The sequence below is a fragment of the Sminthopsis crassicaudata genome, chromosome 3, assembly GCF_048593235.1.
Source record: "Sminthopsis crassicaudata isolate SCR6 chromosome 3, ASM4859323v1, whole genome shotgun sequence".
Classification (NCBI taxonomy): Eukaryota; Metazoa; Chordata; class Mammalia; order Dasyuromorphia; family Dasyuridae; genus Sminthopsis; species Sminthopsis crassicaudata.
The window spans coordinates 66,673,832-66,691,601 of record NC_133619.1 but is presented as its reverse complement, the minus strand read 5'-3'; the positions used below and the strand labels follow the sequence as shown (position 1 = coordinate 66,691,601).

The window sequence follows — 17,770 nt, the reverse complement described above, 5'->3', positions numbered from 1 at the left end:
ACAGAGACAGAGACAGAATAAGGAGGAGAGAGAGACACAGAGAGAGAGACAGACACAGACACACAGACACAGACAGACACAGAGAGACAGACAGAGGCAGAGAGACAGAGACATAGAAACACAGAGACACAGACACAGATACAGAGACAGAAAGACAATGACAGAGAGAGACAGTGTAAGAGAGAAAGACAGAAACAGATAGATAGAGACAGAGACAGAGACAGAGGCAGAGACAGAGAGACAGACATATAGAAGAAAGAAAAAGCTTCTCTGTGCAAAGCCTCCTACTTTTCCTCTATTCTAGAAATAATAACATTTTACTCTAAGAAGGTCAAAGCATCCTATAGACATTACCTCAGCAGCAAGCCCTGTAAGGTATGACAATCAGGTATTAACATTTCCAGGGCTGTTGTGATGTTGTAATCCCTAAAAAGAACTCTGGAAAGCTCACTAACAAAAACTTACTTTAAAGCTTACATTTGGTCCAGTTAGGCTGGAATTCAAAGAAAAAGATTCCTTTGTTTCTGTTCTCTGAGGCTTATTCTAGGGAAGGAGTGAAAGTCTAGCAGGTACAATCAGTGGGAAGATGGGCTCATCTCCATGGAAGTCGTTCGATCTATTTCCACTTAATTCAAGCCACATTTCACAGGGATCTCCATGAGTCAGTATTTCCCTGATTTTGTTCTAAGATAATCCTGTGTGAGTCTGAACAGGTCCTTAGGTCTCCCAGGGTGAAGCCCTGGGAGTTCACCTCCCTCATTTTATGAAGATATTGGAGCTGATGGCCTTTAAGTCCTTTGAATGATTGGATCTCTGATCACATGAGTGCATTATGAAGTTCAAGGCTGGTGTTTTGGCTAATGTGAGAAAATGCCACTACTAAGAAAATTATTCCCTCTTAAAATAATTTATGCATCAAAAATACTTTGGGGAAGCTAGATGGTGAGTGGATGGAGTGGAATCAGGAGGACTTGAGTTCAAATTTGACCTCAGATACTTAACATTTCATAACTGTGTGATCCTAAGCATGTTACTTTACCCCTAATGCCTCATAATAAAAATCCCCAAAACTATGATTTTAAATTATTTAGTATGGAGTGGAGCTTCATTCCTTCTCTTTTATTCCAAAATGTTCTTGTTCTCTCTTTAATTTGAGGATATTCCATGTCTCTGGAACCTCTGAACAGTATCAGTAATTTATGAAATATAATAAAGATTTTAAGGGCTCCCACTGGAAGGTTATGCAACTATCACTGCATTTTTGTTTTTTAGATAGTTTTGTTTTTAAATGGGTCATTTCTTTGGAAATTTTTCCTCTCTACACAGTTTCTTTCAACCTAAGACTCTTCCAACTCTCAGGCTCCATAGAGATCCTTTAGTTATTGTTGTTATTCAGTCATGTCTGACTCTTTGTGACTTCATGGTCAATAGGGTTTTCTTGTCAAAGATACTGGAATGGTTTGCCATTTCTTTTTCCAGTGGATGAAAGTTAGCAAAAGTTAAGTGACTTGTCCAAGATCACATAGCTTATAAGTATCTCAGGCTAGATTTGAACTCAGATTTCCCTGATTCCAGGCCTAGCACTCTGGGCACTGTGCCAACCAGCTACTTCCTAGACTAATAAGAAATAAGTGGCTTGCTCAGAGTCACACAACAACTCTATCCACTGGCCTTAGCATTCTACCCACTGAGCCACTTGGCTGCCAGATCTCTATACTATGATTTTTATATTCTGTGGCCTGTATCATCATTTTTAGAATGTTGACTATAATCACCTTGTAGAAGCAGCATGAGACAGAGAAAAATATGCCGGTTTTGGAGGACTTGGAGAATTTGGAGACAGAAGGCTAGGGTTCCAGATCTGTCACTTATTAGCTGTGTGAGTGTGTAAATTACTTAATCTCTCTGTTTCCTCCTCTGTAATAGTATGGGCTTGAATAACATGCCTTCAAAGCTTTATCCCATCTCTAAATCTTATGAACTTTGTCATAATGAATGGAGGACCATACCTTCTACCTATCATTTGAAATATTTCCAGGGAAGATGGTATGGAATAGAGCAAGTCAAGTGTGAGGGATATGGTATGGAAAGTGTAGCAATTGCATTTAACATTGAAAATATAATCAAGTAATCACCAAATATTTACTGAGCCCATAATGCACCAGAAACATTAAGTACTGGGGATGAAAAGACAAAATGTGTGTATATGTATATAAAATCCCTGACCTCAAAAAGTTTCCATTGCACTTAGTAAGCTGGAAACTGTGGCATTGCATTCAGCATTGTAAATAAATATAATCAAGTAATTACCAAATATTTGCTAAGAGCCTATTATGAACCAAAAACATTAAGTACTTGGATGAAAAGACAAAATGTATGTGTAGGTATATAATATCCCTGACCTAAAAAAAGTTTCTATGGCACTTAGTCTGTCATATGCTAGGCACTGACCTAAGTGGAGGGGATATAAAGAAAGGCAAAAGACAGTCTCTATTCTTAAGGAGCTCACAATGTAATATGCTTATGGATACCTGCAGATACAATGTAATTTCAAGAAGAGAAAAAACTAAGAGGTTGGAGGGGAGTGCAAATAGGGAAGAACTCATGTAGAAGGCAGCATTAATAGCAGTTACATTTTATCCCTCCTGTTTTCTGCACTTTGATGAGATTTCCAAATCAGAACCACTAATTTCCAGCCTTCATCCTTTCAAAATGCACAAAAATCTTCAAAGGAAGATCAGAGCAACTCCTTGGGAAAACAAAACAAAACAAATGAGAAACCCAGGATCCTTACTATATTACATATAAAATAAGGACCTCTACTACATTATAAATCAAATGAATATTGCTACTATATTATATGTCAAATAAAGATTCCTACTATATTATATATCAAATAGGACCCCTATTTTCTCCTAATTAGTCTTCCTAAATCTCCCCTATATACATTCCCAAGGAAAAGAGAGAGATCAGTGGAAAGAGATGAATCACTGGGGCCTATATAGAATCAACATGGGATGGAAGAGGAGGAGGCAATCAAAAAAGTCAGTATTTATATTTTTATTTATATTTTTTATTTGTTAAAAGTGCGTGGAATATAATGCGCTTCTATCCTAATATCTAGGAATACAAATAAAAGTCCCTGCTCTCAAGAAGCTAATATATTAATGATTCAATCAAAGAAAGAAGCACAGAGAACCTGGACTAGGCTATGAAGGAAATATGTTATACCAGGCCATTCTTTTCATCCTCCAGAAACATCCTCCTAGGAGATGTTCCTAAGTCAAGGAATACTTCTATTGACAAGTGGAATGGGGAAAAATCCTATTATCTATAAGTCTTCTACCATGCCTTCTGGGATAACTTTCACTAAGTCTCTACACAATATAGGTTAGACTAGTTTATCCTTTAAAAGTATAGAAATTGTCTTTGAGACTTGATTGGCCCAGAAGACTAAAATTTTGACCAACTTTTTTTGTCCTATGCATTGAAAAGCCAGAGCATGATATACCAGGTACTCTTGCTTGAAGCTTCAGACAGTATTAAGATCAACACTGGGAGTCTGTTCTCTACTGAATCAATTCTTTGTCTTTATTTAATATTATTTTCTTGCTCTTGCTGTCCTCTGCTATTCCTGAGTAAACTCTTTTAGCTAATTTCTAGATTGACTAGGAGGATTTCATTTCATTTCATCTTGAGCCTAGTGACATGTGATCCCTAGTTAGCCCTGGTCTACCTTTGATGTCAATATCTTTAATAAAAAATTATAGATATTGTCCATGTTATGATCCTCATAATAATCCTAAAAAGTAGGATCTATTATTATTCCCATTTTACAGGTGAAGGAAGAAGTAAACAGGATTAAGTGACTTGCCTAGGGTCACACACATGTCTGAGTTTGGATTTAAACTCAGGTCTTCCATTCTTGCAGTGTGTTCACCGTGACACCTAACTTCTAGTTACTCTTGCTGAGGCAGGAATAGGGAGGTACTAATCTCTACTTTTCAGACCTCATCTGGAGTATGATATTCATTTTTTTAGGGTGCATGGTTTAAAGACACTAATAATCTGGCAGTTAGATGATGGTTCAGTGGATAAGACACCAGGCTTGGAGTCAGGAGTTCAAATCCAAACTCAGACACTTACTAGCTATGTGACACTAGATAAATCATTTAATTTTGCTTGCCTCAGTTTCTTCATCTGTAAAAATGAGCTAGAGAAGGAAATGACAAACCATGCCAATATCTTTGCTAAGAAAACCCCAAATAGGGCCACACAAATTACAACTGTGTAACAACAAAGTGGAAAGTGGTCAGAGGAAAACATCTATTATAGTGAAGGGCCTAGAATCAATGTTGGTTAAGAAATGATTGAAGGAACTGGTTATGTTCATGGTGGAGAAGAAAAGCCTGAGGGTCAAATGGCAATTGTTTTCAAATATTTAAAAGGCTTTTGTTTATTCATTTGTTTAATAGTATTTTATATTTCCAAATACATGCAAAAACAGTTTTCAATACTCACCTTCATAAAATCTTGTGTTCTATTTTTTTCTCCCTTTTCTTCCTCTTCCTCCTCCCCAAGACAGGAAACAATCTGATATAGGTTGAATATGTACAATTCTTCTAACCATATTTCCATATTTGTCATGCTGTGCAAAAAAAAAAAATCAGATCTAAAGGAAAAAAAAAACAAGAAGGGGGAAAACAAGCAAACAACAACAAAAGTGAAAATGCTATGCTTTCATCTATATTCAGTCTACATAGTTCTCTCTCTCTCTCTCTGCATGCAGAAGGCTCTTTCCATTACAAATCTATTGAAATTGCCTTAAATCATTTTATTTTTGAAAAGAGTCAAGTCCAACACAGTTGATTATCACAGCTGATCATTATATAATCTTTATGCTGTGTACAATGTTCTCTTGATTCTGCTCACTTCCCCCAGCATTTATCCATGTAAGTCTTTCCAAGTGAAAAGCTATTGTTTGGAAAGTTTAGACTTTTTCTATTTAGTCCCATAGGAGAGAACCAGTGGTGGAAATTAGAAAGAAGCCAATTCATAAAGAGGCTTGAAATCAGGAAAATCTTCCTAATAATTAGAGCTGAAACAGAGTGGAACAAGCTGCCTCAAGAAGTGGTTGGTTTCCTCTCCTTGGAATTCTTCAAGCATGGGTGAAATGATAACATTTGTCAAAAATGGTACAATGGGACTTCTTTTGTGCATAGGCTGGATTGGATAAGATCCCTCCCAAACCTCAAATGCTGTGATTCCATTCTCATTTGTGGGGGAGCAGTCTCTGGAATGCATCCTCAAGAAAGAAGAAGCTCTTTTATATATCTCTGATAACCAGAGAATTTTATTGACATAAATTTTTCCTGTACTCCCTTGGAATGTGTTAGAGTCTGAAGACATTAGCAATGTATACATTTCCAGGAAGTATATTCTTTAATCAAATATTGCTTTTTTTGAGTAAATGGTTTTGCCTAACCTTATCCAGAATCTTCATCTCAAAGAATTAATTTGGCAAAATATATATGCTAGGTACAGCATGGCCACAACAAAATTATTATGACTTATTTTCTTGTAGTAAAAGGCAAATCACAGTGAAACACATAAATTGTCTTCCAAGTCATATTCTTGCAGTATTTCTAAAACATTGGTATTTTAATTAATTTTTTATTAGTTTACTTGACTCTGTGACCCCATTTGGAGTTTTCTTGGCAAAGACAATGGTATGGTTTGCCATTTCCTTTTCCAGTTCATTTCACAAATGAGAAAATATAGATAAGGTTAAGTTATTTGGTCAAGGTCACATAGTAAGTGTCTGAAGGTGGATTTGAGCTCAGGTCCTTTTGACTAGAGGGCTGGCATTCTATCCACTAATACTAGATGGTTCATTGAATAGAGTACCAGCCTGGACTAAGGAAGACTTATTTTCATGAATTCAAATCTGGTCTCAGATACTTCACAGCTATGTGACACTGGGCAACTCATTTAATATTGTTTGGCTCAGTTTCCTAATGTGTAAAATGAGCTGAAGAAAGAAATGGCAAATCAGTCCAGTGTCTTTGCCAAGAAAATTTCAAAATGAGGTTATGAAGAATTGGATACATCTGAAAAACAACATGACACCTTAATAAAATAATATAAATTTGAGGTAGACTTTTTTTTTCATTTTGTATTTATATCCTCAGGGCTAGCATAGTGACTGCTTGTACTATGCACTTGATGCTTATTGGCTCCTGTAAGAAATTCAAAGTACTTTATAGGTTAGAACCAAGATGAGAGAGAGAATCCAGGAAGTTCCATGAGCATGCCACAATTTCCTAAAGAAACAACATTAAATCAAGTCTTTAAACAGATTCTGGAGCAACAGAATCCACAAAAGGACTGAGTGAAATTTAACTTTTAACTTAATTTAACTCAGCTTAAGATAACTTCAGGAAAGGTCTGTCCCACTTGGGAAAAGGGTAACAGAACACAGGTCAACACAAGCGTTATCTGGACAAGAAAGTGGGAGACTCTTAACCATAACAAGATCAACAATCTAGGCTCCTTGGTCTTCCTCCCCAGGCCAGCTGTGAGGATTTCAGCCCCAGTGGAGAAAACAAATTGCCAGCCTTAGAATCCAGTACAATAGGTGTGACTAGGCCAGGCCACCCCAGAGCAGTGGAAAAGCTGCCAATATCTGAAGCTCCAGAACATAAAGCCAGTGACCAGACTCCTGGCCTGAGCAAAAGAAGCCCCAGGAGCAGCACTCAACTTCAAAAGCCACAAAATAAGATAAAAAATGAAGAAAAACAGAAAAGAGCCCTAAGCATAGAAAGCCAGTACAGCAACAGGAAAGATAAAACCGGAAACTCAGAAGAGGTCAACAATGTAAATTGTAGAGGCTACATGTAAAGCCTTAAAGGGAAACATAGATCAGTCTCAAGCCCCAAAAAACTTTTTGAAAGAGCTCAAAAATTTTTTAAATCAAATAAGAAAGGTAGAATAAACATTAGGAAAAGAAATGAGAGCTCTGCAAGAGAGAGTCAACAGTTTGGAAAAGGAAGGACAAAAATTGACTAAAGAAAAAAAAATTTTTTTTTTGCAAGACAATTGGGGGGTAAGTGACTTGACCAGGGTCACATAACTAGTGAGTATTAAATGTCTGAGATAGGATTTGAGCTCAGGTCCTCCTAACTTCAGGGCTGGTGCTCTATCCATTACAATTTCTTAAAAAATATAATTGATCAACTAAAAAAAATTCCCCTGAAGAACTCAACTACTTTAAAAGTAGACTTGCTTAATAGAGAAGGAGGTACAAAAAAAATTAAAGAAAATAATTAAAAATTAGAATTGGGCAAATGGAAGACAATGACTCTATGAGACATCAGGAATCAGTCAAACAAAATCAAAAGAATGAAAAAATAGAAGAAAATGTGAAATATCTCATTTTAAAAATAGATACAGGAGAGATAATCTAAAAATTATTGCACTATCTGAAAGTCATAATCAAAAAAAAAGGGCCTGGTCAGGATCTTAAAAGAATCTATCAAGGTAAACTGCTCTGGTATCCAAGAACCAAATAGTAAAATAGTCACTAAAAGAATTTACTAATCACCTCTTCAAAGAAATTCCAAAATAAAAATTCCAAGGAATGTTGTAGCCAAATTCCAAAATTATCAGGTCAAATGGAAAATACTGGAAGTAGCCAGAAAGAAATAATTCAAATAGTAAGGAACCACAGTCAGGATTACATACAATTTAGCAATTTCCACATTAAAGTATCGCAAAGCTTGTGATATATAATTCTGGGAGGCAAAGAAGCTAAGATTACAACCAAGAATAAATAACCAAGATACATTTAGTATAATCTTTTAGGAGGAAAGATGGATATTCAATGAAATATTGGACTTACAAACTTTCCTTATAAAAAGATCAGAGCTGAACAGTCACCTCTAACTTCATATACAAGACTCAAGAGAAGAATAAAAAGATAAATAGGAGAGAGAAAAAAATCATGTTATTCATAAGGTTAAACTGTTTTTATCCACACATGTGAAGATGATACTTGTAACTCTCATGAACTATGTCTTATTAGGGCAATTTAAAGCAGAATACATAAACAGAGGATGTCAGTATAAGTTGACTTGATGTGATGATATAAAAAAAAAAAGAAAGGGTTTTACTGGAAAAAGAGGAAAGAGGAAGAAGAGGAGGCAGAGTAGGATAAGGAGGAAAGAGGAGGTAGAGTAGGATAAATTATATCACATGAAGAGGCACAAAATACTACAACTATCCTTGTCTCTACTACAGTAGAGAAGAAGAAAGGAGGGGGTGGTGATGAGCATTATTTGAACCTTATTGTCATCAGATTTGGCTCAAAAAGGGCATAACATACAGACTCAGTTGAGAATAGAAATTTGTATTATCTTAAAAGGAAGAAGGAGGGGAAAGGAAAAAGAAAAGAGAAGAAAGGGGCTGGTAAAATGGAGAACAGAAGGGAGAGCAAAAATAGGAGAGGAATGAGGAAAGAAAAAGGAAGGGCATATAGCAGGGAGGACAAATTAAGGGAGGCAGTGATCAGACCTCTCCCATAAAACAAAAGTGAATATCAGAGTGGATTAAAAAACAAAATTCCATAATATGTTGTTTATAAGGAACACATTTGGAGTAGAGAATAATTCACAGAATAAAGGTAAAGTTTGGAGAAGATTATGTTATGATTCAGATGTAAAAAGCAGGAGTAGCAATCCTGTTCTCAGACAAAGCAAAAGCAAAAACAGATCTAATAAAGAGAGATAAGGAAGGAAACTATGCTCTGCCAAAAAGTATCATAGAAAATGAAGTAATTTCAATACTAAATATATATGCACCAAGTGATACCATCCAAATTCTCAAAGAAAAAGTTAAGTGAATTACAAAAAGAAATAGACAGCTAAATTATACTATACAAGAAATTGAAGAAATTAGAATAGCCAATGAGGAAACAAAATTATCATTTATTGCAGATGACATGATAATATACTCAGAGAATCCTAGAGAATCAACTAAAAATCTACTTGAAATACTTAACTTTATTAAAGTTGAAAAATATTAAATAAGCCCTCATAAATCATCAGCATTTCTATTTATTACCAACAAGCCTGACAACAGAAGTTATAAAGAGAAATTCCATAAGAAATAACTGTAGACAATATAAAATATTTGGAAGTCTACTTGCCAAAACAAATCCAAAAACTAATGAACACAATTACAAAACACTTTTCACAGTCAGACTTAAACAATTGGAAAAATATCAAATGTTCATCAGTAGTGCAAGCTAATATAATAAAAAATGATAATTCTCCTTAAATCAATTAACTTAAGTGTCATACCAATCAAAATACCAAAAACTCATTTTTAGAGCTAGAAAAAAATAACAAAATTCATTGGAAAAATAAAATGTCAAGGATATCAAGGGAATTAATGAAAAAAGTGGGAAGGATAGTTGTCTAGTCATATAAGATCTAACACTATATTATAAAGCAACAATTACCAAAACTATTTGTTACTCACTAAGAAAAGGAATCAGATAGATTTATTTCTTAAGAACCATGTCTTAAACCCAAATCACTCTGTATTTCATTGATTGGTCAACAAGAGGTCCCAACTGAAGCTTCAATTGGTCATTGTTTCCCCCACTATCACCACCACCACTATTGACTCAGTGAAGGCAAATACCCATTATTCCTTTTGGGGCTCCAAAGCCTGAAGATCTTCCCTTGAGGATCTTCCCCTCCTGGATTGGATTTTTGTTTTTTGGTTTTTTTTTTAACTAGCTAAAAGAGACCATTTTTTGTCTTATTTCTTTACTAATCCTTAATCACTGATAGGATTCTGCCTCAGTCAACCTGAGATCTGTTAAGACTTTAGTTTAAAAAGGTCAAGATATCCTACTGCAATTAGGGTTGTCTCCAGTTGTCCTGATCTATAGCTTGCCACTGGACCCAGATGGTTCCTGAGAAGAAAGTTTGCACAGCCCTTCCTAACTTAAATCCAACTTACTTGCATGTCATGACATCATCTCCCTGGTCATGGTCCATTTCAAGAAAAAAAAGAAAAAAAGAAAAAACAACAAAGAGAGTGAGAAATAGTTTACCTGTGAGATCTTTGGGGAAGGGAAGGATTTATGAACAAGAGATGGAAGACATTATGAAATGAAAAAAGGACCATTTTGATTGCATTAGATTTAAATAGTTTATACAAACAAAGCCAATACAACAAAAATTAAAAGGAAAGCAGAAAAATGAGAAATTTGACAGTCAAGATTTCTGATAAAGGTCTCATTTCTCAAAAAGTTAGAAAATTAAGTCAACTATATAGACGTATAAGTCATTCCCCAATTGATAAATGGCCAAAGGAGATGAAGAGGCAGTTTTCACATGAAGAAATCAAAGTTCTTTATAGTCATATAAAAGTGTTCTAAATCATTATGTATCAGAGAATTGTAAATTAACAGAACCATAAGATACCACATCATACTTATTAAATTGGCTAACATGACAGAAAAGAAAAATGATTAATGTTGACCAAGATTAAAGAAACTGGGACAATAATGTATTGGTAGTGGAGTTGTGAACTGATTCAACTGTTCTAGAGAGCAATTTGAAACTGTGCCAAAGAGCTATAAAATTGTGCATACCCTTTGATCTAGTTATACATTATTAGATCTGTATACCAAAAAGATCATGAAAAATGAAAAAGGCACCACATTAACAAAAATATTTATAACAATTCTTTTAGTGGTTCTAAAGAATTGGAAATTGAGGGGATGCCTATCAATTAGGGAATAGCTGAACAAATTACCGCACAGGAATGTAATGAAATTGTGCTGTAAGAAACAATAAGCAGGTGGATTTCAGAAAAGACTTACATGAATTAATTCTGAGTGAAGTATGCAAAACTAGGAGAACATTGTACATAATAACAACAACATTGTGCAATGTTAGATTTAGCTCTTTTAAGCAACACAATGATCTAAGACAATTCCCAAAAAATTCATGATAGCAAATTCTATTCATATCTAGAGAAAGAACTATTGGATCTGAATGCAGATTGAAGCATACTATTTTCACTTATTGATTATTTTTCTTTCTTCTGGTCTTTCCCTTTTGTTCTGATTCTTCTTTCACAACATGACTAATATGGAAATATGTTTAACGTGGTTGTACATGTATAACTTAGATTACTTGCTGTCTTGGGGAAAAATCAGGGAATAGAGGAAAGAAGAAACATTTGAAACCAAAAAACTTATTTTGAAAACTATCTTTACATGTAATTGGAAAAAAATAAAATATACAAAGTACTTTATATACTTTTGTACTGATCTGTACACTCTAAATAGACAATAAACCAGTTACTAAATGGATGAATATATTTTTCATATATCGTTTTAGAAACTATTGGAGTTAATTTGATGGCAAAATTGGTCATATTCTAGCCAGTGAGTTGGCAAAGTGAATAGAAAATTCAATTTAGAAGTAGGAAGGCCTAACTTGAAATCCTGCCTCAGACACTTACTAGCCATCTGACCCTATAAAAGTCATTAACTCTGACTTAGCCTCTGATTGTCATCTGTAAAAATGAGGATAATAATAGCACCTACCTCATAAAATTGTTGTGAAAATCAAATTAGATAATATGTGGAGAGCATTTTACAATTGTTAAAGAGATATATAAGTACTTGCTAATTAATCTAGTTATCTGCATATCTATGAATATATGTGTGAAAACCATATATCCCAGATCACACTATAAAAGAATTATGGACCAGGAACTAACAATGAGAGCAGGGGCTTTTAACCAAGGATCTGTGATTTCATTTTTTAATAAACTGCTAATTCTATATCAATATATTTGGTTTCTGTTGGAATCCCATATATGAATTTTAAAATGGCAACATGAGTATAAGAAAAGTTCCACTGATTTTACCAGTCTGCCAAAATGAGTTATCCAAAAATGGGACAGGCTGGTTCCACTAGTCAGGAGGTATTAGCTTTTTCCTTATTGAAAGTCTTCCAGCGACTCGCCTACCATTTGTCAGATATATTGGGGGGGAAAAAAAGGATTCTTTTTTCCATGTAGTTCAGACTAGATAGTGTCAGAAGTTCCTTCTACCTTTGAAATATTGTGATTCCATGACCAGGCAACAGATTGAAAAGTTTTATAAAAACCAATAAAGTAATTGTTTTGGCTATGTCACATCAGATGACTCATCTGAGTATTTGACTTTTCACTAACTAAACTGATAATTTTTTTTTTACTGCTGTGACTGGATTGGCTGCATTATATTGACATATCCACAAGACCAGGAAATAGGAAATAAATGACCCAAGGGAGAAGAGAGTCTTGTTGAAGTCCTCTCCTGGGAATTCTTGCACTGTAGAAATACAGTAATGAGACTTCTCAGTGTTTAGGGCTTTGATGGAATGCTCTATGCCTTAAAAGCCAGAAGCAATAGACAAGGATGTGATGTGGGTGAAGTTGTGTTTTTATTTAACCCAAACTCTCCTGAAAGATAAATATGATCTAATCAGCTTCCTATCCTCTAAAGCCTTCCTGTTTTCTTTAGTACTTTACCACATCTGCTGCTCTTCTGCCTCAAGTAAGTTTATATTAGCTGAACAAAGATGAAGACCAAGGGCTGAGACTACAACCATACTCTCTCTTTCTCACGATCTAAAGGAATTTATAGATAACTGTTTTCCCATAAACCATTTGCAAGCATCTATGCAAAATAGCTGTAATGTTAGTAAAAGGAAGAGTCAGTTTATGTTTGGGGTGTTTTTTTAACTGGGGGAACAAGAAGGAAAGACTGGAATATATCAACAAGGCATCCTAAGCCTCATAGAAAATTAGAGAAAGATCATCATGGCAGCTAATGCAATCTTCTAATTTTACAGATAAAAGAAACCAAGGAGTAGAGGAGTAAGGTTATCTATTCAAGATCACATTGCTAGCTAGTGGCAAAGCCCAGACTAGTCCCCAGTTCTCCAAATCCCCAATTTAATTCTCTTTGCATATGTTAATATTGAATTATGGTCAAATAACAATATCTGATGTCACTTCAACTCTGTAAGTATCAGTTTCATCATCTATTTTTAAAAATATTAAGGGATAGGGGAAAGTTGGGGTAGAAAATCTACAATTCTTTCTTTCTCTTTAGTATTCATTTAGGTACAATATAAATATGTAGGATTTGAATGATTATTGTCAAAATTCAGCACAAGAATCAAGGGCTCAAAGAGAATTGATTTATATTTTACTATAACATGACTGGAGTCTCTGGATATTAGACATTCACTTCTGGGTCAGAGCTTGAACTTGGAAACATTTATCAGATGGGAGGCAACTCATCCTACCCCAATGACAAGAGCTTTAGACCTGAGTCAGGAGAATGCATTCAAAACTACCTTTGATCCTTCCTACCAGTAAGCCCATAACTTCCTTGGATCTCAGTTTCCTCATAAAATGAGATGGGATTGGATTAGTTAACTTCTAAGGTCCTTCTTAGCAATAAATCTATAATCCAATGGTAGTGCTCTTTAATTATTGATAACAAGTGCCCATAGTAATTAGAGAGAACAAAAAAAAGCCATATTTGGCACCAGAATGAGAGCTTCCAAACAAAGATTCCACTGACATCTTTTTCAACTTCTTATATGATGCCATCTTAAATTCGAAGTGCAACCTCTTTAGATTTGTTTTTAAATGGTATTAATAAATAATATTGATCACAGAAATAGAAATGCATTGCATTGCCAAACCACTGGGATCAATGTCAATTTTTCTCCCCTCCAAGGATGACTAAATGACTTTACTGATTTGACTAACATATCATGGAATAATTTTAAAAAATATTACAGCTGGGAGGAACTAATTAGAGATCTTCTAATTCAAAGGTTCTTAACTTTTTGTGACATGGATCCTTTTGGTATTATGGTGCCCCAGGATCCCTTCTCAAAATAGTGTCTTAATAATAGAAATAGAATTAGAAAGGGAACCAAAGGTTAGTAAAATTAACATTTGTTCTTTTCCTATCAAAGTTCATGGACCTCCTGAAATTTCTCCTTGTACTCCTTGGAGATTCATGACTCCCCAGATTAAGAATATTTTATCTAATCCAACCTACCTAATTTCCAGATAATAGAAATGGAAATGAGACTGGGGTATAAAGTAACTTGTGCATAGTTACCCAAAGATAGTTAATGATGAAACTAGAAGTGATATCCATGTGTTCAGAATCCTAGTCTAGTGTCCTATTCACTATTACCACAATACTATTTCCATTATAATCTATGTATGATGGTTCCATTAAAGGAAGTAGAAAGGATAGGAGATAGAGACAGAGACAGAAAGAGACAGAAAGACAGAATCATATACATTGCTAATTAATGGAGATGGTTGGTTGGATTTATTATTGGGCTGAAGAATGACTTGCCTTTCCTCTATACCCATTAGAATATGGTCTGGCTTGATTCCTAATAATGAGAGAGAATATGAGTCAGATGAAGCCAGTGAATTGATGTTTACAAGAAAACTTCTGTCTTGCTTTCTGTCACTTAAAGTAAAGAATTCTAGGGTTTTTTTTAATTAAAGCTTTTTATTTTCAAAATATATGAATGGATAATTTTTCAACATTAACCCTTGCAAAACCTTGTGTTTTAATTCCCCCTTCCTCCACACCCTCCCCTAGATGACAAATAATCCAATAGATGTTAAACATGGTAGAAATCCAATATATGTATACATATTTATATAATTATCTCTCTGCACAAGAAAAATCAAATCAAACAAAAAATGAGAAAGAAAATAAAATGAAAGCAAACAACAACAAAAAGAATGAAAATGCTATGTTATAAACCACACTCATTTCCCACAGTCTCTCTCTGGGTGTGGATGGCTCACTTCATCACAAGATCATTGGAAATGGTCTGAATCATCTCATATTGAAGAGAGCCATGTCCATCAGAATTGATCATTGTATAATCTTGTTGTTGCCCTGCAAAATAATCTCCTGGTTCTGCTCATTTAACTTAGCATCAGTTGATGGAAGCCTCTCCAGTCTTTTCTGAATTCATTCTGTTGATCATTACATAACAAGATTATTCCATAGCATTCCTATACCATAATTTATTCATCCATTTTCCTATTGATGGCCATCCATTCATTTTCCAGTTTCTTGCCACTACAAAGAGGGCTGCCACAAACATTTTTGCACATGAGGGTCCATTTCCCTCCTTTAAGATCTCTTTGGGATATAAGCCCAGTAGAAATACTGCTGGGTCAAAGGGAATGCATGGTTTGATAGCCTTTTGGGCATAATTCCAAATTGTTCTCCAGAATGGTTGGAATCCCTTCATAATTCCACCAACAATGTGTGTCCCAGTTTTCCTACATCTCCTCCAACATTCATCATTGTCTTTTCCTGTCATCTTAGCCAGTCTGAGAGGTATGTAGTGGTACCTCAGAGTTGTCTTAATTTGCATTTCTTTGACCAATAGTGATTTCACATGACTAGAAATGGTCTGAAAATTGTATGTTCATATCCTTTGACCATTTATCAGTTGGAGAACGGCTTGAATTCTTGTCAATTTGAATCAATTCTCTATATATTTAAGAAATAAGACCTTTATCAGAACTTTTGAATGCAAAAAAAAAATGTCTTCTCAGTAAAAATGTCCCTTCTACTCTTGTATGCATTAGTTTTGTTTGTACAAAAACTGTTTAACTTAATATAATCAAAATTATCTATTTTGTGATCAATAATGATTTCTAGTTCTTCTTTGGCCACAAATTCCTTCCTTCTCCATAGATTTGAAAGGTAAACTATACTTTGTTCTTCTACTTTGCTTATAATATCTTTATGTCTTAAATCATGAACCCATTTTGACCTCATCTTGGTATAAGGTGTAAGGTGTGGGTCAATGCCTAATTTCTGCCATACTGGTTTCCAATTTTCCCAGCAGTTTTTGTGAGTTTTTATGCACAAATGGCTTTTTCTTATTCCTCATTCTTCTTGACCTTTGGCAGTATTGCTCATCTTTTTTTAAAGCTTTTTATTTACAAAGCATATGCATGGGTAATTTTTCCAATGCTGACCCTTGCAAAACCTTTTATTCCAAAGTTTCCCCTCCTTCCCCCACCCCCTCCGCTAGTTGTTGGGTAGTCCAATATATGTTAAATATGTTGAAATGCATGTTAAATCCAATACATGTATGAATATTTATACAGTTATCTTGCTTCACAAGAAAAATCAGATCAAGAAGGAAGAAAAAGAAAAACTGAGAAAGAAAACAAAATGCAAGCAAATAACAACAGAGAGAGTGAGAATGTTATGTTGTGTTCCACACTTTGTTTCCATGGTTCTCTCTCTAGGTGTAGATGGCTCTCTTCATCACTGAACAAGTAGAACTGGTTTGAATCATATCAATGTTGAAGAGAGCCATGTCCATCAGAATTGATTGTTATATAGTCTTCTTGTTGCTATGTATAATGATTTCCTGGTTCTGCTCATTTCACTTAGCATCAGTTCATGTAAATCTCTCCAGGCCTCTCTGAAATCATCCTGCTGGTCATTTCTTATAGAACAATAATATTCCATAGCATTCCTACACCATAATTTATTCAGCCATTTTCCTATTGATGGCCATCCACTCAGTTTCTTGCTACTACAAAGAGGGCTGCCACAAACAATTTTACATATGTGTGTCCCTTTCACTCCTTTAAGATCTCTTTGGGATGTAATCCCAGTAGAAATACTACTGGATCAAAGGATGTGCACAATATAATACTTTTTTAAACATAGTTCCAAACTACTCTCAAGAATGGTTGGATCCATTCACAATTCCACCAACAATGTATCAGTGTCCCAGTTTTTCCACATGCCCTCCAACATTTGTCATTATCTTTTCTTGTCATCTTAGCCATTCTGACAGATGTGTAGTGGCATCTCAGAGTTGTCTTAATTTGCATTTCTCTGATCAATAGTGATTTGTAGTACCTTTGTGGTTACAAATACTTTCAATTTCTTCATCTGAAAATTGTCTGTTCATATCATTTGACCATTTATTAATTAGAGAATGGCTTGAACTATTATAAGTTTGAGTCAATATTCTATATATTTTAGAAATGAGACCTTTATCAGATCCTTTGAATATAAAAATGTTTCCCAGTTTATTGTTTCCCTTCTACTCTTGTCTGCATTAGTTTTGTTTGTACAAAAACTTTTTAACTTAATATAATCAAAATTATCTATTTAATCAATAATGATCTCTAGTTCTTCTTTGGGTACAAATTCTTTCCTCTCCACAAATCTGAGAGGTAAACTATCCTATGTTCTTCTAATTTGTTTATAATATCATTCTTTTTGTCTGGATCATGAATCCATTTTGACCTTATCTTGGTATATAGTATAGTTGGTCTATGCCTACTTTCTGCCATACTAGATTCCAATTTTCCCAGAAGTTTTAATCAAATTGTGAATTCTTATCCCCTTTGGGTTTGTCAAATACTATATTGCTATAGTCACTGACTATTTTGTTCTGTGAACCTAAGCTATTTCACTGATCAATTTCTCTATTTCTTATCCAGTACCAAATGGTTTTGATGACTGCTGTTTTATAATATAGTTTTAGATCTGGTACATCTAGACCACTTTTATTTGCTTTTCTCTTCATTAATTCCTTTGAAATTCTTGACCTTTTGTTCTTCCATATGAATTTTGTTTATATTTTTTCTAGGTCAG

General features: G+C 34.6%; 1 long non-coding RNA gene across 1 annotated transcript in view; it reads right to left on the bottom strand.

Moving 5' to 3' along the window:
• LOC141560510 (uncharacterized) overlaps positions 1–17,770 on the bottom strand; it is a 221,255-nt gene that overhangs the window by 128,346 nt on the left and 75,139 nt on the right. The window contains exon 2 of the long non-coding RNA XR_012487735.1: positions 4,522–4,648. This is a non-coding gene — a long non-coding RNA (uncharacterized LOC141560510). The remainder of the gene's footprint in view (positions 1–4,521; positions 4,649–17,770) is intronic.